The sequence below is a fragment of the Balaenoptera physalus genome (genome assembly GCF_965194825.1).
Source record: "Balaenoptera physalus genome assembly, chromosome: 18".
NCBI lineage: Eukaryota > Metazoa > Chordata > Mammalia > Artiodactyla > Balaenopteridae > Balaenoptera > Balaenoptera physalus.
The window spans coordinates 59,777,156-59,801,099 of NC_138899.1; the positions used below are offsets into that span (position 1 = coordinate 59,777,156).

Here is a 23,944-nt window from a genome sequence, read left to right on the forward strand (position 1 = left end):
CTTTGTAATTCTGAGTACTTTTTTTTTAAATGTGTGCCCCCACGGGTTCTGGCAAGCCTGAGGGCATTATTGTTGCTTTGGTGATGATTTCAGAACTGTTTAAGGGTATCTTAGAGTTGTTTAAGAAAGTTTTCCTTTTTTCTTCCCTCTCCTGCCTTTTTTTTTTTTTTTTTTTTTTTTGGTTTTATGGAAATATTGACCCATGAGGATTTACTTAAATCCTCCTTGGTTATAGGCCTCCAAAGACAAAGCCATATCCATGGCAACCACAGGCCGCCCAGCAGAAGAGAGAACACATCAGACCCAGGCATAATAGCTCTGTTTACTGATGACTCAGATCTTGAAAGCACTACTGTACATTCCGACTCCCGGCTCAGGGCAGGACTCCAGGCTGTCCTTCAGACCCAGCAATCTATAATCAGAGCCACAGAAAGGGAGAGAAGCCCTTTTCGCAGCCCTTGGATGTTCCTCCTCCCAAGAAGAGAGGAATGTGCCACTTCTGTCAAGGCCCGGAATGGTCCTGCAGGAAAGGAAATCGTGAGCCAACAGGAGAAGGAGGCGGGGCCGGGGCAAGTCACGTGGGGTGGGGTGCAGCCGCACCGGCTGGAACTTCATGGCCCTTTGGGGGGTCGGGGACCTGCCTAGCTGCAGGCCCTCTAAGGCCAGCCTCATGCCGAGGCCACCTCACCTCCGGAGGCAGAGGCACAACCACCAGTAGCAGCCGCTGCTGGAGCCCAGGTTTTCAGGTCACAGCCAAGTGTTTTGTAATTTACCCTCTGACCCCGCTTCTTGCACCAGCAGGGCTAATTCCATCAGTCTTTTCCAGGCGCCAATACACATCTGGTAAACACACAAAGCCAAGTAAAGGATTGTGCACACCAAGCACCTCCCCTGCTTTCTGACACACGGACACCAAACAGGAGCTCCCACAGCTCTCATCCCGCGGCTGAACCAATCAAGTCTCTGGCTTGCTAAGAACCCTCAGGCAGCTAGCCATGCCTTCCTTCCAGAAAGTGAGTTCATCAGAGAAACCACCAAAAGGAAAAGAACTCCAGCCCCAAATGCATTAATTTCAACCCCAATCACACCGGAGCCCTCCCTGGGAAGATTTCAGGTGCCCGGATCTGGGAGGGGGAGGGGCAGTGGAAGATGGGGAGCATCGCAGGGCCCAGCGATCCAATCCTGTTCCTGTGCTCCCCCCCCCCCACCCAGGGTCTCCCAGTAAAGGAGAAAGGCCATCCCCACGCACTTAAATTGCAGAAAACTTCTTCCAAGGAGAGAAAGACAGGAGGAACCGGGTGCTTCCTTCGTAGCAGCTTGGGGGTTTTATCTGTTTTCTATGCCTGACTTCTACATACATGTTTATTTGAATGTTTTAAAAGTTCCAGATGTTAAAACAGTTTGAAAGTCACAGCTCTAGAGACAAGAAAAGGGAATGGAGAGCAGGAGGAGGAGAGAGGGTAGGGGAAGGATTTTGTAGTGCTTATTGAACACCTTTATGTTAGTTTATTTGGTCATTCTTTCATTGACCTTATCACATAGGCATTGCATCTGCTATTGGTTTTTAGATGAAGAACTGGGATTCGAAGGAAATACAGAATTCCCCCCCAATGTCACACGTTGGCAGTAAAATCGATTCCAAGTCTATGTCAAGTTGAAGCTTCGCCCCAGGGCTGTTTGATTCACCCCCAGCTTTACTCCTCTATAAAACTAGTAGCTGTTTACATATGATTACAGATGACAAAATAAAGAAAGCTTACGCTGTCAGCCAAGTTTTGACAAGAAATTCGAAATATTTGTGTCCTCGCAGGCCCCAAATTGAAGCAATCACTGTGACCAAACCTTCGGTGCCAGATTTGTTCTAAATTCTAAAAGCTCTCTGCTGAAGAGGGGGACTCTGTTTCTTGTCACCAGTGCCCCAGGTGCTCTTTGTTTTAGATCCCAGTACTTTGGAGATGTTTAGACTGCTCCATTTTTACCATCAAAGAAGAGAGAACCTCGTAGAATTGCTAGGAAATGGAGCCAGCTCTCCATGTACAGGGAATTGTGCACAATATCCTTGCCAGAAAGGGAGCATGAGCTCGGGCTATGAGGCGAAGTGGGAAGGATTTGGGAAGGGCTCCATTCAGAGCTGTGCGCTGGGCAACCGCTAACTGCATGGAATCAGTTTTTGTGCTCAAAAAAGCTCATGGAAGCAGCCAGCGTTCTTTGACCAGACCTGCTGGCTTTCTAAAATTTGGAGCAAAAAAAAAAAAATATTTGGGGGGGCCAGTTGGGAATCTCGCCAGAAAAGGTTGGCTCTAGCTTCAGCGACCAGGCAAACAGAACCAGTGAAGGAATATTGCCCCATGTACACTGCATCTGGTCACTGAGATCATTTTATTCACCAGTGGCTTGTGGCCTAAGCAGAAGTTGGAGAATGAATCCATGATACCACCTTAAAAAAGAATCTTACATTGGCTGTACACTTGATCCCTCAGAACATCTCCAGAAATTGTTGAACTTGTTTGACCTGACTCAGCCCTGGGCGGACCAAGCAAGCAGTTGGTGGTGAAGGAAAGGACAGAGGACCTCGGGTGTCTACACTGGAATTCAACAGCAATGCCAGGGACGCATATCTACACCTAGTCATCTAAAATTAAACAACCCAACCAAAACAGAGCAAAACAAAAAACCCCTGCACAACCAACTTCAGCCTTGCCCCTCTCCCCCATCACACTCCCTCCCAAAATATTCACAGAAATACAACTGCTGCTTCCTCTGTCCAGTAGCAGTGGTAGAACAGTGGAACCCTAGGTTGTCTCTTCTAGTCTCTCTGTATCCCCTGTACCCGCTACTCCCAAGCCCGTTACCCCCAACTCACCAGCATCTAACTTCACTTTTACATCGTGTTCCTAGGGATGGTGGCAAAAGTTATTATAATGAAGCTACAGTGCTTAGGCTCCTAATGTTTCTCATTCTCACTTAATTTCTTTTAACTTTCTATTTTGAAATAATTGTACACTCACAAGAAGCTGCAAAACATTTAAATTTTAATGGTCGTTTACCCGAGCGCTGTAATCACACTCGCTATGTCCCCCTTCCTACAGGTCTCTGCCCTTTGGGGGACTCAACCTGAGGACAAGAGTCATTGGAGGGCTTCCCTTCCCTGGTGGTGCAGTGGTTAAGAATCTGCCTGCCAATGCAGGGGACACAGGTTCGAGCCCTGGTCTGCGAAGATCCCACATGCCACGGAGCAAATAAGCCCGTGCACCACAACTACTGAAGCCCGCGCGCCACAACTACTGAAGCCCACGCGCCTAGAGCCCGTGCTCCGCAACAAGAGAAGCCACTGCAATGAGAAGCCCGTGCACTGCAACGAAGAGCAGCCTCCGTGCACAGCAACAAAGACCCAACGCAGCCAAAAATAAAAATAAATAAAATAAATTTATTAAAACAAAAGTCATTGGAGACTGGAGACTAATGAACTCTTGCGGGGGGGTGTGTAACTTTCTTGAAAGCAGAATGACTTTCTACATACATATGTCTATGTATATTTATACCACGTCTTCAGAAGACCATGTTTAAAAGATAGAGATTTCTCTCTAAATATCCAAGTTATTATGCTTTTATTATTGCTGAGCCTAATAGGAATGAATTCTATTTTCTCTTTTTACTATTTTATTTGTCATATCTGACACTGGCCTCTTCCCAGCTTGTTAAAGTACCTGTTGTTTCTGCTAACCCTCAAATAAGAATTCAAATTATTGTGATTCTTGATATAGAATCTCATTGTGAGAAATCTCTCAGGGATTTCCACACCCAGCAGATCAAAACTCCAACTAAAAAAAATTTTTTTTAAAGCCACTCTGATTTTCATTTGCAAAACAGCAATAAGGAAAGGAAGCACTCTGACAAGAGGAAAGTTACCAGATGGAGAAGGCTAATGGGATCTAGGTTGTGCGCTTACAAAGTCTTTAAATGCTAGAGAAGAGCTTTCAGTGAACGGTTCACAGACAGTCTTGGTTCACTAAAAGAATGTCACTTATGGCTAAAATGGCATTTCCTGTGCAAGACCCAGGGCATCCAGGTTTTGTTTTCCGATGAGAAGATGGACCAGCCACATCACCCTGGATGAGGGCATGAATGGGAGGTTAGTGGGCCTGGAGCCTTGCCCCTTCAGTGTCAACCCTGCCCACTGCAGGGGTCAGCCCAGAACCCATGTCTAAAAGGTGAGAGCACCACATAGAGGCTCACGAAAGGTTGGATGGCTCTGAAATGCCCTCGTGCTGCGGGTAGCTGAGAGCACGCTATAGGGCATCTCATAGCACTCAACCCAAACTCCCAAGCTATATGGATTTCCTTGGGGGGGGGACGTTCCTGACTATACTCATGTCAAAAATAATTTGGAAGGCTTCCCTGGTGGCGCAGTGGTTGGGATTCTGCCTGCCAATGCAGGGGACACGGGTTCGTGCCCCGGTCCGGGAAGATCCCACATGCTGCGGAGCGGCTAGGCCTGTGAGCCACAACTGCTGAACCTGCGCGTCTGGAGCCTGAGCTCCGCAACAAGGGAGGCCACGATAGTGAGAGGCCCGCGCACCGCGATGAAGAGTGGCCCCCACTTGCCGCAACTAGAGAAAGACCTCGCACAGAAACGAAGACCCAACACAGATTAAAATAAAAATAAATAAATTTATTTTTTTTAAAAATTTAAATAAAAAAAAATAATAATAATTTGGAAACTTGAAATAAGTACAAGGAAAAAGATGAAATGTAACTGTACCACCCAAATAGCCACTGTTAATTTTTTGGTATATCTCCTTCCTGTCTTTAGGTATGTGTGTATTGTCTTCTATACAAAGTTGGACTCAAACTATAGATAGAGTTTGGGATTCTGCTTTTTTCTGTGTCATTAGATAATCTTGGCTGTAAATAATCGGCTCTACAATATTCCGCCATATGGATGGACCATTTGTTCATTCATTCTCCTATTACAGGACCTTTTTAGCATTTCAAGTATTTTTTAATGATAGATGATGCTGTAAGGAAAAAAGCATCCTTGTTCATCCATCTATATCTTTGCTCTTCTCTGATTCTTCCCTTGATGTAGATTTCTGAAAGTATAATAACTAGACAAAAGGAAGAAACATGCTTAGGGTTCTGGATGTGTATTACATGCTAAACAGTTTTCCGTTAAATTCGTACCAACCCAGCTTTCCAGTGTGTCCCACAATCACACACAAAACATATGCAAGAAACAATGTGCCAACATTAAAGTGCCCAATTTATAAAGTAAAATAATTAGTAGCTCAGGGTCTTTGACTGATTCTTCACATAATGTAACAAGATCAGAAGGGACTAGAAATTTTGCAGGCTTTATTAACCAAGACTTATTAATAAAAAAAAAAAAAAAAAAAAAAAGACTAACAAGCACCCCAGAGACCCTGAAAGCTTATATAGTATCTTTGCTCAAATTGGAAAAAGTCACACCTTTCTCAAGACCCTTTACAAGATGGCAGATAATTTTCTGCCATCTGCCAGAAAATTATCAAAATCTATGATGATTGCAGTGGGACTGGAGGCCCTCGGAGCTGCGCAGGGCACATTTGGTGCTCTTGAGATGTGTCACTGCAGGGCTAGAGGTTTATGTACAAAAGCGTGTGACTGTCACTACAGGCTCGATACGTGACAGAATCTCTCACATCTTCCCAAGCACACAGTCTCTCCACCACACCACTGATTGCAGTAGCCAGGCACCATTCACTTAGAAAACCCTCTTATTTGCCTGAACATGACAATTGCCCCAGAGACGTGTGCTTTCACGGGTATTCCAGCCTGGATTGCCTGCGCTCTTCATTTGCTCTATTTAGATGTCCCAGCAGTGCCTCAAAGTTGTCAGAGGAGACAAATCTCATTCTCTCTGCCCCAGTTCTCTGTCTCTCTGGGGATGCTTATCATCTTGGAGTTGTCAACAAATCATCCCTTCCCTTCACACCCCACCACTGAGCTGTTGCCAAATTCTGATTATTCCTCCTTTACTTCCCTTAGTGCACCACTCTCTCCGCCTCCCTTGAATCCATTAACCCCAATCAGGACATTAATGAGCACAGGTTATGGAAAATTACTCCAGCTTCTGATAACTGGCAGGTTCACTGTTCCCACCACAGACTCAGTGCACATATTTGATGCTTACAAAATGTCCTGCCTTCCTCTGTACCCTCCCCCTCCCTCCCCAATCTCCTGTATTAGAGCTTAGAATGGAAAACAGCACTCACCAGAGGTAACCAGAGGCAAGAAATAGATGATGGGGTTCTTTGCCTTTGGCAAATAGACTTGCTAGGTTTATACACGAGTGAGTCAGGGTCAAAGGCGATGCAATCGGACTGCCGCAGGTGTTGGATCAACAGAGCTAAAACTCACTGAGGGTGGGGCATGAGGTTCCCTGATAATAACAAGGTGAACTCCCCAGGTCCACCGTCAGACGCTGCAAGATCCAGACAAAATCCTGACAGGCCTCCATTTTCTGCACGCGATTCGGCAATTTTGCTTTTGAGCTCCCCGTGGAAATCCTAATGCAGGTGACACGCCTCAGACTCACTGTGGTTCTGATGAGACAGAGTTCCTTAGCATCAAACACTCCTCTAGGGTCCCCTGTTTCCATTTTAAGATGAGAGCATGCCGTGGGACAGCCAGCTAAAAAAATGTAGGTCTCAGAGAAAACTGCTAATCCCCATAGCCCCTCCTCACCCTTCTTTTTAAAACTTCCCCTTAGGAAGTCTGGAAAAAAGGTGGGAGAGAAGTCAGAGCCATCCTAAGCTGCTGCCCTGAACACTTTTCTATGTTTTGTCAAACAGTTTGCGGCCATAACCAATCCTGTCTCCTTCATTTCCACTGAGAAGAAAACTGGAAAAAAAAAAAAGGTTCATAGTAAAGAATTTGGCCTTGCCCAAAGAGAGGTCTGGCCTTTGCCCTTGGCTTCTGGGAAGTAATCTATCAAAGACACTCCTACCTGAAAGGAGTGTCTTTGTTTAGGGCAGGGTCTGGCCCTACCGGATAGCTTTAGGGTGGGAGCTGGCCAAGCCAGAAAGACCAACTATGTGACTTAGGATGGGAGCTTTGGGTCACATGTTGTCAGGCAGCCTAGAGGATGAGCTCAGCCACGTGGGTGATCAAGCAATCAATCATGCCTACATAATGAAGCCCCAGTAAAAACTCAGGTGAGCGTCCCTGGTTGGCAATACTCCATGCATATTGTCACACATCAATACAGGACGGGGGTGGGGTAATGCATCCTGACTCCATGGGGAGAGAGGAGAGGATGACAGAAAGTTGTCCCAGACTCTGCCCAGTGTGTCTCTCCCTTTGGCTATTGCAGCCTGTATCCTTTCCCCATAATAAACCGTAACTGTGAGCGCTACAGCTTTCACGGAGTTCTGTGGGTCCTTCCAGCACATCATCAAACCTGGGGGTGGTTTTGGCAATGCCCCAAACTTAAGGACGGTGTCCAAAGTGAAGGCAGTCTTGAGGGCTGTGCCTCCAAACTTCGCAGTTTGGCTAACTCCAGGCAAATAGGCTGAAAACAAAGTGTAATGTGATCTAGGTTAGTCCACAAGGAAACTTTATTTTATGACAAAGTTGCCAAATTCTGAAAATGAGGTTATGGAAGCCGTTTCAAAGACCTGTTAAACATTTTCATCTTCCCATAAAAGTGTGGTTGGTTCTGACCACAAACAGAGAAACTGGCCAGAAGGTTCTCAAAGCCCCTCGAATCCAGGGAGTCTCATCCTGGCGGTGGAAACCTCTCTATGCTTAAACCTCCAGAGCCTTCCCATAACATTTAGAATGAAATCCACACTTCTTACCTTATTCATGTGTTTTTGTGTGTGTGGAAGATTCCCCAACTAAAATGTAAATCTAGATGGGTGCTGGCCCATAATCGGTGCCTATAAATGTTTGCTGAATGAGTAGCTCAAATAAAAGGAATATAAAAATGCTTATTTTGCCAGCAAGATTTTATCTCTGGCTTAATTTTTTTCTTTTTTTTTAAATTGAGATATAATTCATACACCATAAAATCCAGGCTTTTACATTCGGGGGTTTTAGTATACTCACAAAGTTATGCAACCATCACCACTATTTAATTTCTCTGGCTTAATTTTAATCCCTGTTCCTCCTTCCTCCCCACCATGCGGTTCTAATGAGGGCTGCCAATCACAATACCCTACATGCATTGACCATCAAGAGGGTACAGGGCCCAGGTGAGGCCGCATTCCTCCCCAGCACTTTCCAACAAAAACTAAGAAAAGAAAGACCTTCCCTCTTAGTTGGAGGAGCTGTGAGTAATAAGTATGGAGCTGGTGGTGCCCAGATTCCTGCCATGTGGAAACAGCTGGTCCATAATAGGTGAGAATAAATCTGACACCCAGAGAGACAGAGAGACAGAACACTGGTTCTGGTTGTCCCTGAGGCCAGCCACACCACTCCACTTTCCACAGTTTGGTTATATAAGCCAATCGTTCTCTCTCAGGCCTGAACTAGTTCCAGTGGCTTTCTGTAACTTGGAACCTAAGATGTTCCTTGAGACAATACAGTCCTTGTCCGGCTCACACATTCCCTCAGCACATGCTTATTAAGTATTTACTGCATGCAGGGCACTGGCCTTGGAGCATGCGCTCTAGCGGGGGGCCATGGCAAGCGTGGTAAATGCAGTGAGAGAGAAACACGCAGACCAAAGCATCTCCCCCCACTGTCAGAGAGGCAGGAGAGACTTCTGGAGGAAATGACATCTAAGTTAAGACCTGAAGTTAGAGAGGAATTAGTATCAGAAGAGAGGTATACAAGATGCTAAGGGGAATCAGAAGATATTCCCATCAGGAGTCTCCCAGCAGGAGAGGTAAGGGATGCTTCGTGAAGGACAGGACATTTGAATTAAGCCTTAAAGGATGGATAAGATGCAGATATTTAGAGAAAGGACACAGCAGCATTTCAGTAGAGGAAAAATTGAGCAAAGGCCAGATACAGGGCAAAGTGAGAAATTAACTGAAACCTGGGGTGCACGGAGGGAAGCGGTAGAAGCAGGTTGTAAAGGTAAGTTGGGAGCACATGGCAGGCCAAAGCCCTGAACGTGCCGGGGAACAGCACGCTCAGATCCACGCTGTGACGGGCAGTAGGATGTGAGATAGAAAAGATGGGTGAGATGGGGGTCAGAGAAACCAGTTTGGTAACTACCGCAATAGTCCAGGGAACAGATGATCTGCCCAGCACAGTGGCAGGGGAAATAGATAAGAACGTACCTCGGCATCACCGAAGAGGTAGAAATGATCAGATTTAACACTGTGATTAGAAGTAGAGAAAGAGGAACTAGACATGATAATGATGACGATGATGATAACGGTGGTGATGGCAACAAATTGCCATTGGCCCCAAACTGGGCCAAGCACTTTATATGCATTATCTTATCTAATCTTCACAACCGCATAAGGTAGGTCCAATTATTACCCCTATTTACAGTCTAGGAACAGAGAGATGATGTAATTTGCACAGAGATTCTGAATAACACTTTTTTTAAAAAAAAGGAATCCAGGCAGAAGAGACTTAAGATGGAGGACAGGGCTTCCCTGGTGGCACAGTGGTTGGGGGGTCTGCCTGCCGATGCGGGGGACACGGGTTCGAGCCCTGGTCTGGGAAGATCCCACATGCCGCGGAGCAACTAAGCCCGTGAGCCACAATTGCTGAGCCTGCGCGTCTGGAGCCTGTGCTCCGCAACAAGAGAGGCCGCGATAGTGAGAGGCCCGCGCACCGCGATGAAGAGTGGCCCCCGCTCGCCACAACTAGAGGGGGCCCTCGCACAGAAACGAAGACCCAACACAGCTAAAAGTAATAAATAAATAAACTTATAAAAAAAAAAGATGGAGGACAAAGTCATTGCTGCATAGAATGAGGGTAAGCTGCCTATCTGGGTGAAGCTGAGCTCCAAACTTCGGTTTGAATGCATCCCTGCCAGACAGCAATAGTGTTACCTACATTTTCTTCATGAGTACACAACAAAGTACAAAATCCCAAGGTTTCTTAAGTCAGGATAGATTATCTTGACTGCTCCCCCATCCACCATGCCTGTCACTCTGTGACAAAAGGAAATTAGATTCATCTGATCAGCTTTATTTTTCACAAAGCTATGTGAGATGATTACCCAGTACGCTGTGGTCTTCTAGGTGTTTGCAGATTGATTTTTTGATTATTTGTTCCAGTGATTTTCCAAGTATTAAGTGTTTTTCCAAGTTGTTCAGCTCTACAACGTGGGTAAGTTAAAAAATTCATATTTGCCTTCCCTTTCCTGTATTAATATGAAGTGTTAATGCTGCAATTATTTAGGAAATTTTTTGCATGCAACATGTATCTCTCAGGGAACATACATACAAATCTATGTGACTCTATATACCCATGTGGGTGGGCATAAAGCGATATCTATGCAGACTCCCCCAAAGCTTATGACCATATATAAAAATAAAAGCATACTGAGAACCTATGACTAGTTCAAATATCCCAAATAAAGATCATCACTTTCTAGAAATGTCTGTATGGGGAATAAAAAAAAAAATTTTTTTTAACTCAAAACTTCAAACAGGAAAATTGTTTTGACTGTGAACACTGACCAAAATCAAGATACGACAGAATTTTTAAAATTCATCTTCTCAGCACCCACTGGTGCAGGAGGGAGTGGTTTCAGCCAGGACACCATGAAAGATTCAATTTGGGGGAACACAACCTAAAATCCAGTCCTAGGGAATCAGAGGCATAAAATCCAGGACCCAATTCTTCATGGGTAAAATAAGGAGCTCCATTAAATGACTGCAGAGGGCATATGCAGCTCAAATAGTCTATGAATCTAAAGACTGATTAGGAAGATGATTAATGAAAATTACTGTGAAATGTTCTGCAAAAATACAAGGCTGTAAAATGCCAAATATAACTCAAGCAACCATCTCCCCACAAACTTAAGCTCTTTTCATTAAGTACATGTCTATAGAAGTATCTACTATGCTCTGCATCTCTTAATTATCATATGCATCCAAAGGAAGCTTTTGTCAGATCCGTGAGGCCACAAGTCTATTTTACGGAAATGAACGATTCATAGGATGAGTAGATTTAACAGCCTTCATGTGAATGGAACTCACCTGCCATATGAAAGCAAGTTTTAAGACAAACAAAAACCACAGACCCTCAGTGGCAGCCCTCTCCTTCAGCCACCCTCCCCCGATTACTCATTTTAGGCCCAGGAGCCCTGAGGACTGAATTGTTCCTTGTTGTTTTCCTAGACCCTAAATAAACTCTAAATAGTCCCTTTATTAAACTCTGTTAAGAATGTCATCAGTTTCCTACTGGGCCCCTGGCTGATACAGACATAATAATAATATCTGATAACAAAATAAGGATTAAACTGAAAAGGGCATGTAAAACATTTATCCTAGTTCATAGTACATGCTCAATAAATATTACTTCTTCTTATTATGTTTTTTATTTTCCTATCAATTCTGTCCTACTCGATTCAATAAATGCAGATCACCTGCTGATGATCAATTTCTCCTCCAAGCTCTTTATTTAGGAATTTTGAATAAGCATATATTTAGCCTAGTATTTTTCTAATGAAGGACGGCATTTTTGTGTCCCTTAAAATCCCAAAGGACTTTAAAAGGAGAGCAAATTTCAAACGAAGTCATGTGGATGCCAAGTCTTTTTCACAGCCGTTTCTCAGGGTTAATGGCAGTCTGGGAACAAACTGGGGAAGCTTCAAAGAGTTCAACACCAGTGGGAAAGAAGTATGGCTTCTAAAGGCCTGGAGACTTTTCCTAATGGCAGATGGTTGGAGAGGTAAGCAAGATAAACGATTACGGCAGAGGATGCACTTATTTGGGTAACAGTTGGAAACTGTCTCGTCACACATCACTACTAAGATTTCTAACTCTAGAGAGCTTGTTGAGCCTAGCATGAATTTTTGAAGTTTTTTCAACAGAATGTGTCAAATAAATATGTTAGGGCATGAAAAGAAAGTGCTGTTTTTGCCATTGCCTCACTCCTCAATATTTGTAATAACCTAATTTTCTTTTTTCCTCCCTCACCACCCCCCCTTCCCCCCGCAATAACTGATTTAGTGAGCTCTTTGAATCACAAACACAATCGATTGTACCCTGAACTACTCTGCCCTTAATAATATGTCTTTTCTGGAAATCTTGCTGTCCTTCTCAAAGGAATGGCTTTAGGCAACTTAAAAGCCCTATAATGCCCTACAATATGGCTTTTCTTTTTCTTTCACAGAAGAGCACTTTTTGGTCATTAGTTCCATAGTCACAGTACAAGGAGAAAAACCAGCTGAAACATATATCTTAGCACGGGACCGGTTGGCTCCCTGCTCCTCAGATTTAAAGACTTATTTCAAAAGCTAACTTGGCACTGTTCCGAGTTACTTCCTTTCCTCCTGCTCCTGCCAGCGGACCGGGTTTGGGTGGGCTGTGTGCCGACGCCCGCTCCAGGGTAGACCCTGACTCTCTCCAGCTTCAATCTCTCCTGGCTGCTCTGAAACGGGGTTACAGCGTTTTCTAAAAACACTAGTCTAGTCTCCCCCCGCTAGTTTTGGGGGGTTTGAATTGCTTTTGTTTTGTTCTAAAAGTTCAGAAGTTCCCACACCGGGAGTCGAACCCGGGCCGCCTGGGTGAAAACCAGGAATCCTAACCGCTAGACCATGTGGGAAACAACGACCAGTCACGCAAATCTAGACAAGTTAAGTCTTCAGCCTCAGCTTCCTCCCGCCCCGCCTCTTCCGTCAACTGTTGTGAGACCTGCTTCTGCGCATGCGGAGATGCCTTCCGGCCCGCCCTCTATTCTTCTGCGCGTTGAGGAGGGTGGTCGAATCTCTTTTTCTTCCACGTTCGCGTCTTTTATGACCTCATCCAGTCTCCTGATTTTTAGACACCACGTATACACCGGTGTAGATTCTAGATTGATGAGTCATTATTCATAATTTCTCACAAGAAATGGGCAGAGTACCAAAGGACTGACACTCCTTTGGAAGGACGTAAAAGCGCCTCCACAGAGGCCGGAGTGGGCTGGGCGCCGGGTCCCTGGCGGCCGCTGACCAGCCGCGGGGCAGCCGCTCGCAGCGCAGCAGACCCGCCTCGGTGCAGCCGGGCGGACCCGCACGCCTGAGGAAACGCACGGGCCGCGTCCCCTGGGCCGCCAAGCCCGGGTGTCCCCAGCGCCCGCGGTGTGTCCCTCTCCCCTCCGCACTGAGCAGGGCCGTACGCAGGCCCCGTCCCGTCCCCAGAAACTTTCCCTTTCCTCTCAAGAAACAGGAGGCAGGGCTGCCTGGAAGCCTGGAACAGTCTAGGTTCTGTTGACTGAACGGTAAAAGGCAGGATTCGTGTCACTGAAAGTAGGCGATGGTGGTGCGTGAACGTACTTTAAAAAACCGGAGAAAGTCCCTCATTGCCAGCAGGCGTGATTGAGGGAAGGTCCCCGCGGTTTCCCAGCCCGGTCTCGGCTGGAAGCAGCATCTCTCCGGGCACAGTTTCTGCCTTACAATCGGCCCCGTGGATGAGGAAGCACAAAGAGCCAGTTATTCGGGCAGCCGGGGTGGGAGAGCTGCGGTCCCGGTGGCCTCGTGGCGGCTTAAACTACACAGAAGTTGTTTTCGCGAGCGCCGAACACGTGGGAGCCCCTTTAAAAGCTGGTTCTGGTTCTCGTTTACTCCCTCCTCTCTCCCCACCGGCCAAAGGGTCTTAGAAGGTTCCCGCTCTCCCCCTGACCGAGGCTCTCTAAGGCTTCCATTGTGACATTCATCAACATGAACACGGATGAAGCTCTCGAAGAGGGAGTCGACATAATCCAACACCATTGGAACGTCATGAAGCCTCTGAAGGAAAACCACAACCTACCGACTGAAAACCTGCTCTGTGTGTTAGACACGTTCCAGTATGTTTGCTCAGTTAATCTTCATAGTATAGGTCTTATGCGCGTCTTTGGGTGGTGGGGGGGGGTCCTTCCTGTGCGATCTTTGCATCCTCGAACAGTTTCACTTGTTTGTTTTTCAGTCAGTGAGACAGCTGCTGCCTTCCTTCGGGGGGCATCTGTTCTGGAACAGTAAAGAAAACTCTCCAAAACAAACCTCATCAACTACAGACTGCCCTACATCTGCGGTTCTCAATTTGAGGGCGGAGATTTCACGTATACCTTTCAGTTTTGTATGTCCACGTGATAATTCTCTTTTAAAAGTACCTTCCCAGTTTTAAAGATAAAAGTTCCCCATGTAACCCATACATTGGACAGGCGCCATCCTTAGGATATAACCAGAATGCAGCTTTCCTTTGGTCTCTTATTATCCCCGAACTGAAATTGGTTCCATTTTTCCCCTGTCACTTGCATGAGAACTTGAGCGGTAACAGAGAGCTCTATGGTCACTTTAAGTAACAAAGCACAGTTCAGGACAATATACTGTTCAGCAACTCAGTCTTCCTTCTGGATAGATAGTTCTCCCCCACCACCCATCGTGGGCATGACTTCAGGCTAGGAACGGTGGGGAGCTGGGTCAGGCTCCTACCAGCTCACCAGATCGAATTTCAGCTTCTCTTCCTAACCCTGCATTTGGTGGCATCACATGGGTAGCCTGGGATGGCCGTGCTGGAGAGTATTTACACCACGGAAATAGGCAGATACTCCAAGGCAGGGCTTTTTACCTTGGAGAGCTGGTGTGCTGGTTAAAGAATAGCGGTGTGCTGGTTCAGTATTTACCAGCAGACCCGGGGCCAGGGTCTGCTGTCCAGGAAAGAGGGTGTGACCCACTTCTCATTTCTTTCTTTGACCTTCCTCCCTTCCGGGCTCCAAGGCCCTCCAAGATTGGAGCGCAGGGCGGGCAAGGGAATGGGGGACCGAAACTTGCTACTGGATCGGTACCGTCCAAAGTCAGCTTCCTGGGGCTTCCCTGGTGGCGCAAGTGGTTGAGAATCTGCCTGCCAATGCAGGGAACAAGGGTTCGAGCCCTGGTCTGGGAAGATCCCACATGCCGCGGAGCGAATAAGCCCATGCGCCACAACTACTGAAGCCTGCGCACCCTAGAGCCCGCACACCTGAACTACTGAGGACATGCGCCACAACTACTGAATCCTGTGCACTCTAGGCCGGTGTGCCGCGACTACTGAGCCTGCGTGATGCAACTACTGAATCCTGCGCGCCTAGACCCCGTGCTCCAAGAGCCCATGCTCCACAACAAGAGAAGCCACTGCAAGGAGAAGCCCGCTCACCACAACAAAGAGTAGCCCCCGCTCGCCGCAACTAGAGAAAGCCTGCGTGCAGCAAGGAAGGCCCAACGCAGCCAAAACACAAAACAAAAAGTCAGCGTCCTGCTTTCTGGGCCTGAACGTGTTTTAGGGCTGACTCTTTTTCTCAGTGGCTCTCTGTGAGTTCCCCCAAGGCCTCCCCGCTTGGACCCCTTGGACAGCGTCTCCCAGGAGGCCAGCAGTGACCTCCCAGTGTAGGTCTTACACCAGTGACACCAAGATCACCAGTGCCTTTGTTTAACTGCAGATTCCCAGCCCAACCTGGAGCTTCTGAATGAGAACTTCTAGGAGCAGGGTCTGAATTTTAACAAGCACACCCACCACCACCAAATGATTCTGATGCCACTTGAGTCTGAGAAACACTGAACTACAAGACTCTAAGTTTCCTTCAACCTCTAAATGACCATGATCCCTGAAGCAAAATTTCCGTCACTTCCCTTTCCTGCTCAAAAACCTGAAAAAAAAAATGGCTCCTAATTGCCTGTTGAGTAAAATCTAAATTCCCTGGCCAAGCCCTCCCAGCTTTCCATAATCCAGACCTCACATAACCTGTTAATATTATCCTCCCGTGCCCCCTCTTCAGAGACCACATTCCAGTCACCCTACTGTCTCTGTCCCACTTGCCCCTCATGCTTTCCTGCCCTGATGCCTTTGTTCCACCTCTCTCTGTACCCTCCCCACTCTTCTTCCCACATCTGACCCCAACTCCAAGGCCAGCTCAGCCCCATAAAGCCCTATGGGTTCATTTCCTCTGAGTCCCAAAGCACAGGCCTTTAAAAAATGGTGATGTAGGCTTATGCCTTGCCACCCTTGTTATTTAAGTTATTTAATAGGAAAGTCCATGAATAAAAATCAGATTCCATAATCCCCCTGGGAACCCAGTCCTGCACTCACTCATTCTGCCAAGTAGTCCTTCCTTTTATCTAACTTAAATACTTCCTGCTGTACTTCTGTGTGAAAGCTGCCCCCTTTTTAACCAGCAGCACGAACAAAGTGTTCTTGGGAGGAGGGAAAAAACACAAATTTTTGAGGTTTAGCCAGACCAGTAAGTGAGCTGCATTTCTTTAGTTACACACACACACACACACACACACACACACACATACACACACAAAGCCTCCTTGTTGACACAAGGAACCGCTATTCCTGTTCCCATGCATCTAAGGCTGACTCTCACTGGGCAGCTCTCCCATTTCATCCACGATTTGATACATTTGATCCTGAAAAAAGCCCCAAATACATTCTACTTGCCGGGCATCTACATTAGCCAAAGTGATGGGTGCAATTCAGGTCTCCTGCCTGCCAGTCATTTAGGAGCACGAATGGTTTCCATTTCAGTGGGCCCAGGAGTCACCCTTTATAAGGGCATCGAAAATAAGTGCCAATTAAATTCCACTCCCCCAAGGAGAGCTCTGGCCAACGCAGACCCAGCCTACGGCATAAAGTTAACCTCAAAGCTCTTTTGGGTAACAGCATCTGCCCCTGCTGACCAGTTGGGGTGAGCTAATCTTCATGGCCTAACACTAGGTTCAATTTCTAAAATTGGATCTGAGCTCAGGAGGCCACTGGGATAACAGAGCTTCCTCGGGGCTTTTTTAGGTTATATAACTCTGCCCTTCACCTCTATCCCGAATCTAGCATCTCCTTCTTGTCCCATGACTCAGGACAAGTACCCTTGAACTCCCGAAACTGGGTTAGGTGCTTGTTCTGTGGGCCCATCCCATCAGTCATCAGGCTGGATGAATTTCCCTGCTTCCCTCTCCATGGTTGATTGTAAGCTCCTGATGGCACAGTCTGGGTCTCATTCTGTTGTCTCCCCAGCTTCTAGCACAGTTCTTGGCAAGAGGAAACTGTTCCTCAGCCAGGTAAAAATATCTTCACAGCATGGTATCTTTCCTGACACATGAGCCACACTCAGTAAATGTGTAAGTGGTTGCTTACTTGATTCATTCATTCATTTAGTAATCAATCAATCAGTCAATCCCAGGGGAATAGTCTTGGTTTCCAGCCAGCACCTAAGTGGCAAAGCAACTAAGAGTCTCAGTGGGCCACAATTTCAGTATCTGAGCAACTACAACATAGAACATGGAATCATATCACTGTCTCTAGTGTCCTCCCCCGCCTCACAGACACACTCTTTTCTCCCCACACCTTCCCTTCATCTGCTCTGATGGCACAAGACAGGGAGAACTTTGTCAGACTGTATTCATACTCACCCCTATCTGTCTGCTCAGCCCTGGGGCAGAGACGAGCTTTCCTCATTTTTCTGGAGGACCACGCTCTGGAGTTGTGCAAGGCCAGGTACCCCATGGCCTGGCACCTAGAAAACTTGCCCAGCGTCGTAGTTTCCTGTTCCACATGGCAGTTGCCCAAATATTGAAATTATGGCCCTCTGAGACCTTCAGTTAGCTTGCTTTGCCACTTAAGTGCTAGGTGCAAATCAAGTTGGACCTTGTGTGGAAGGTTAAAACTATTTGTGATTCGTTTCTGGATTTCCTACCAGCAGTTCTGAGTTGAGTGAGCTTTCGAAACTCATTTTCTTCTACACCTGGGAGATAATCTGTCTCAATTTTCATCAGTAGCTCCATGGCCAGGGATTATGTCAAGTTCAGTGCTCGTCATGGCACCCAGTATATAAGACAGTGCTTGGTATTAAAAAATAATAATTATCGCATATAGGATTCACTTATGTGCCATACAATTCTAAACACTTTAATATATTAACAATTCTCACAATGAGCCAATGAGATCGGTACTAATATTATTACCATTTTACTGATTAGAAATCTGAAACACAGGAAGGTTTAGTAACTTGCTAAAAGTCTTACAACTTATAAATAGTAGAAGCAGGCTTCAAATGCAGGCATTTTGTCCCAGAATCTGAACTCTTAATATCAAACTGCCTCTACTATTATACATATGGCATAAAATAGGGGACTGTCACTGATAATAATAATAATAATAATAATGATAATGCAATCAGCAACAATGACAACATACATTCTGAGGCCAGATGGAATATTCAGCAGAGAGTGAAGATGTTTGGGGCTCTTCCTTAACCAATGAAAATAAACATTTCGTGATTTAAGACTTCATAGATGCTGACACAGATGCACCCCTGGTCCCTTCTTCCTCATCATCTAGCCATTTTCAGAAATAACCGCTTTCTTCATTGTTATCCAAAAGTAATGTTTTCCCTCTCTCACAGTCTAGGGTTAGAAATCTCATAACTTTTCCCCCTAGCCTCTATTCAGAATTATTGTTCACTGTTGATTAACTGGTCCACGGAATCAACAAACAAGGCACGGAGATTCATGAGGCTGAAGACATTCTGCCCTTCTGAGGCTACCGCCCACTTGACAGCTGCACGTGGATGACTACTGAGCATCTCAAACTCAACATGTTTAAAACTGAGCTCCAGAGAGTCCACCACTTCCGTTCCCCCAAACCAGCGACTTCTGCAGTCTTCCCATTTCCATTAATGGCCGAAACGTTCTCCGGTTGCTCCCATCAAAAATCCTGGAATCACCCTTGATTCCATTTTCTCTCTCATTCTACACCCAATCCCTCAGGAAACCCAACTGGCTCTATCATGAAACTACATAAAGAACTTGATCGCTTCTCCCCATTGCTCTGGCCCTGGTCGCTATCATCTCTCACCTGGATGACTGAAATGCCGACAAGCTCTCCCATCCCCCAGAGCTTATTCTCAACGCTACAGCTAGAGAGATTCCTTTAAAACAAATCAGATCACGTCCCTTAACTCTTCAAAACCCTCAACAGGTCCCGTCTCACACAGAATAGAAGCACAAGTCCCAACGATGATCTACAAGGCCCTACATGACAACACCCCATCCCAGTAATTGTACCCCTACCCCCCTGCACTGGGCTCCAGCCACACTACTCTCCTGTCATTCTTCAAATCCTCTAGATATGCTCCCACCTCGGGGCCTCTGCACTGAGTGGGGAGGGAAGAGCTTTCCAGATGGAGGGAACATGTCCATGGCTTGCTCCCTCACCTCCTTCAGGTCCTTTAGAAATTATCATCTCAACGGGACCTTCCCTGTCCACCCAGCTGAAATTTCAGTAACCTGCCTTTTCCGGATTTACGTTTTCTCCTCAGCACTTAGTGACACTTGATCTACTATGTACTTTACGTATTTGTCTTGCTCGTTATCTGTCTTTGCTACCAGAAAACATTTCTGCCGTTTTGTTCACAGCTGTCTCCCCTGCCTGGAACAAAACTTGGAATTTAGTGTGGGCATTCAGTAAATATCTGTCGGCCAGATGAACGAATGAAGACGGTTACACAGAGGACCGCACTGAAGGGCACGCTGAGTGATATGCACAGCAACCGCTATAAGAATTAAGAGGAAAGGGCTTCCCTCGTGGCGCAGTGGTTGAGAATCCGCCTGCCAATGCAGGGCACACGGGTTCGAGCCCTGGTCTGGGAAGATCCCACATGCCGCGGAGCAACTAAGCCCGTGAGCCACAATTGCTGAGCCTGCGCGTCTGGAGCCTGTGCTCCACAACAAGAGAGGCCGTGGCAGTGAGAGGCCCGCGCCCCGCGATGAAGAGTGGGCCCCGCTCGCCGCAACTAGAGAAAGCCCTCGCACAGAAACGAAGACCCAACACAGCCAAAAATAAATAAGAATTAAGAGGAAAAAGATCACTTCTGATGAGGGCAATCACAGAAATGTCAAGGAGGAGGGAGGGTCTGAGTTGGGCTTTTAAAAATGGGGAGGAACCTTTGGTAAGTGTAGGTGGTGGGGAGAGCCCAGTTGCGAGGTAACAGGAGCAAAACTCCAGAAGCAGGTACATACAAGACATGTGGTAGGGCTACTGCCCAGACCAGCGTGCCTGGAATGGGGGTTCCTAGAGGAAGGTAATGCTGAAGAGTTAGGCTGGGGCAACAGAGAAGCCTTCGCATGCAACCCGGGGAACTTGGATGTTGCGGATGAGGATTCCACATCGAATCTTAATTTCCCACGTCCAGGCCATAATCATAGCCGGCTCCACAACCACGGCATATAAAATACTTCTGTGATGATAGGGCATAAGGAAGCCAAAAAGATTTCTCATCAGCCTGAGAGTAATACTTACCACTCGCTGCTCACAGAACCTGTGTTGCCAGTTAACTTACTGTTGCCAAGAACAGAGGCAGCTTTGACTCAGACATCTGAAGGCTGGGACCATAGCTTTTAGCAATGCACATATTAGAGTTGTAAAAAAAAAAAATCAAAAACAAATTGGGGAATTTATCTTACAGTCAGTATATTATGATTTCCCATTAGATGTAATGGCCAAGACTCAGCAAATCAGAAAGCAGCTGAACTAAGTATTGTCCCAAACCTTTAAGAAAACGTGATTTTTGGAGGGGGCCTTCAGTAGAACATTAACTTCCAAGCAGCTGATAGACAGTTCCCAACAATTAGATACTGTTGAACGATAATAATATCTTTCTTCCTGAGCCATTCTCAGGATAATAGAACTTTTATAAAGAGGCTTAGGCTGTAATACTTACTGAGTGCAGGGTAAGTCAACTACTAATGACTGATCCAAGAAGAGCTGAATATCCCCTTAGCAATGTCCCCTTAAAATTAAAAAGCTATTCAGACTACATCAGGACAACACTCTCTCCCACTGCCTGTTCCACTGAAGCCCCTGTTCTTTCCACTCTACCTAAAAGGAAACACTCAACACCATTTCCTAGTGACCCTCAAAAAGCAGATACCCATCGGCATTGCTGTGAATCTATCTTTTTCTGATATTTCTCTGGGCAAAATTCTGAGCAAAGGCCAAACAGTGCTCGTTAAAGTAGAAACAGAAATGCAAGGGGGAAGCTATACAGCAGACAAATCTGAACCAGCAGCAGCAATACTCCTGTGGAAGAAATGAAGACCAAGCAAATGAGAAAAACAAAAGCTCTTTGTTCAGAGCTTGCTATAGCAAGGAAGTCAGCCACTGTCACGAGCACTTGGGCAGAGAGTCAAAGGCAGGCAGGGAAGTGGGAGAGTTTCATAGGGACCAGACAGCTGCAGGAGGTCTGCCCTGATTGAAACTGTTGGCCTGGGGAAGCTGGAGTCAGGCTGACTAGAGGCAGAGGATCCTATGTGATTGCGGAGGGGTGAATATTTGGCTTTCTCTGATTGGTTCTTTGCTGGACGTGGAGACGAAACAGGGCAGCTGTCAGTTATTAATCAAGTCCTGGTGATTTGGGCTGATTGCTTCAGAAGCTATTTAGCCTCCTGGGTTGTTACTAGAGATAGCAGACTGACTCTCTACAAGCCTGGCTGGCTTCCTGGGTGGTTTAGTGGAGACCCCAGGTGGGTTTCCTGGGCAGGCTGCTTCAGGCTGTGGATCAGAGTCCTGTGTTTATCTGTGGCCTGGCCACCGTCCATTTGCACACTCAGTCTCTCATTCCCAAGAGGGCGAGCCGTGTCCCATAGCTGTGAAGCCCCTCTTCAGGCCGAGGCACATAATACAGCCTCTCCTCACCCCTTCCTTCCTCTTGCCAGACTGGGCTCCCCACACGTGGCCCGGCAACACGGGCTCTTCCCTTCGTCCTTTCTGAAACATCCCTCCTACCTTGCCTGTTTGATCAGGGCTCTCCTTCGCACTCCAAACCACTTTGCCATCACCCCCGGGGCAGTCTCTGATGAAGGGCCTCCCCAGAATGCACCGGGTCCCCTTCTCTCTCTGCAGTGTCTACATGTCATTTATTTATTGACAGGCACGCATACTTATTGTACGGTATTAACATAAATAGCAGTGACCTTGTTCGTCTCCCAAGACCGTCCAGGGCCCAGAATAGTGCCACAGCAGAGAGGTGCTTAGTAAATGGTTCTGATGCTTGGTGACCCAAGCTATGCTTTAGGAAAGCAGAGAGCAATTCCAGTCAACTGGTCAGAAGAGTTTCAGGTAAGCTGCTTAACCCCAGGTGGTGTCTTTCTCTCCCAGGCCCTCCTTCTTTTTAAATTTAGAAACATAGTAAAGGCATTTCAGAAACATGTGCATCCTCTATTTTTGGGAAAAAAAAGTTTCCCCACTGTTTGAGTAGTAAAGTTATTACATATACATATTTACCCAGATACTGATTAAATTCTCACTTATGATAACTATTAAACTAAAAGTCACATGCAATAATTAGAATGAAATAGGCCTTCCACATTCACAATCCAAACAAAATACACTGGTTAAGTATAATAAAAGCTGATGTAAAAAAAAAAAAAAGCTGATGTAACAGCATCTCATACAACGGTGCTGTTTACCTAGATCCAGATCAACTCCTGCAACACCTTAGAACTTAGTTATCCACCATGAAAGCCTGGTATGGCATGAGGTTTTGTCCAATTCCTGGTACCAGACTACTAATAAATTTCATTCAATTAAAATAAATGGATTCTTTATGCAGAGTGAAGTAAGTCAGAAAGAGAAAAACAAATACCTTATGCTAACACATATATATGGAATCTAAAAAAAAAATGGTTCTGATGAACCTAGGGGCAGGACAGGAATAAAGACACAGACGTAGAGAATGGATTTGAGGACATGGGGATGGGGAAGGGTAAGCTGGGACAAAGTGAGAGAGTGGCATGGACATATATACACTACCAAATGTAAAATAGATAGCTAGTGGGAAACAGCCGCATAGCACAGGGAGATCAGCTCGGTGCTTTGTGACCATCTAGAGGGGTGGGATAGGGAGGGTGGGAGGGAGATGCAAGAGGGAGGGGATATGGGGATATATGTATACGTATAGCTGATTCACTTTGTTATGAAGCAGAAACTAACACACCATTGTAAAGCAATTATACTCCAATAAAGATGTAAAATAAATAAATAAATAGATAGATTCTGGAAAAAAGTCTATCATAAAACTTTCAAATACTTACATGGTCAAAGTCAGTCACTGCTATTTTAAAACAGCCACAATTCATGAGCTAGTGCTCTCTATTGAGATACTTGTCCAATTTACCTGGGTCCAAACTCTGGCTTCTAAAAGAACAGTCAGGAGAGCCATTATTTGTAAACACCGAATCTTAAAAGTATAAAACTACTCTGTTAATTTTGTAAGTTCTGAGCCTTTGCTCCCTGTTCTCTTTATCTTCTCTGAAATCCTCCCTTGGGTACAGAAACCCATCGCTTCCCTGGAACTCAGTTAAGGACCAGAAAGGATACAAATAATAAATACCACTTCTCATTTGCATCATGCTTCACAGTTGTTACTGTTTTTTAATAGTAGTTTTAATAATAGTTTCTATTTATTTATTTATTTATTTTGGTTGCACCCGGTCTTAGTTGTGGCACGTGGGATCTTTAGCTGCGGCATGCAGACTCTTAGTTGCAGCATGCGTGTGGGATCTAGTTCCCCGACCAGGGGTCGAACCTGGGCCCCCTGCACTGGAAGCGTGGAGTCTTACCCACTGGCCTACCAGGGACGTCCCCGCTTCCCATTTTATAAATCAGCTCATATAAAAGGAAGTCATGTGGACCCCAAGTTATGGGTGAGATATAATCAAATATCTGTGGTGTTCTATCTCTTAAAAGATATCAGTCATCAGGGTGTGGGTCAGACATGGGAATTTGCACAAGCTCTATGACAAGCCCATAAAATCATATGTAATCTATTAAAGTTG

At 46.0% G+C, this 23,944-nt stretch overlaps 1 long non-coding RNA gene across 1 annotated transcript in view; it reads right to left on the reverse strand.

Moving 5' to 3' along the window:
* LOC309647796 overlaps positions 1-23,533 on the reverse strand; it is a 42,159-nt gene extending 18,626 nt beyond the window's left edge. Inside the window, exon 1 of the long non-coding RNA XR_014256304.1 lies at positions 20,409-23,533. This is a non-coding gene — a long non-coding RNA (uncharacterized lncRNA). The remainder of the gene's footprint in view (positions 1-20,408) is intronic.
* Positions 23,534-23,944: the final 411 nt, after the last annotated feature.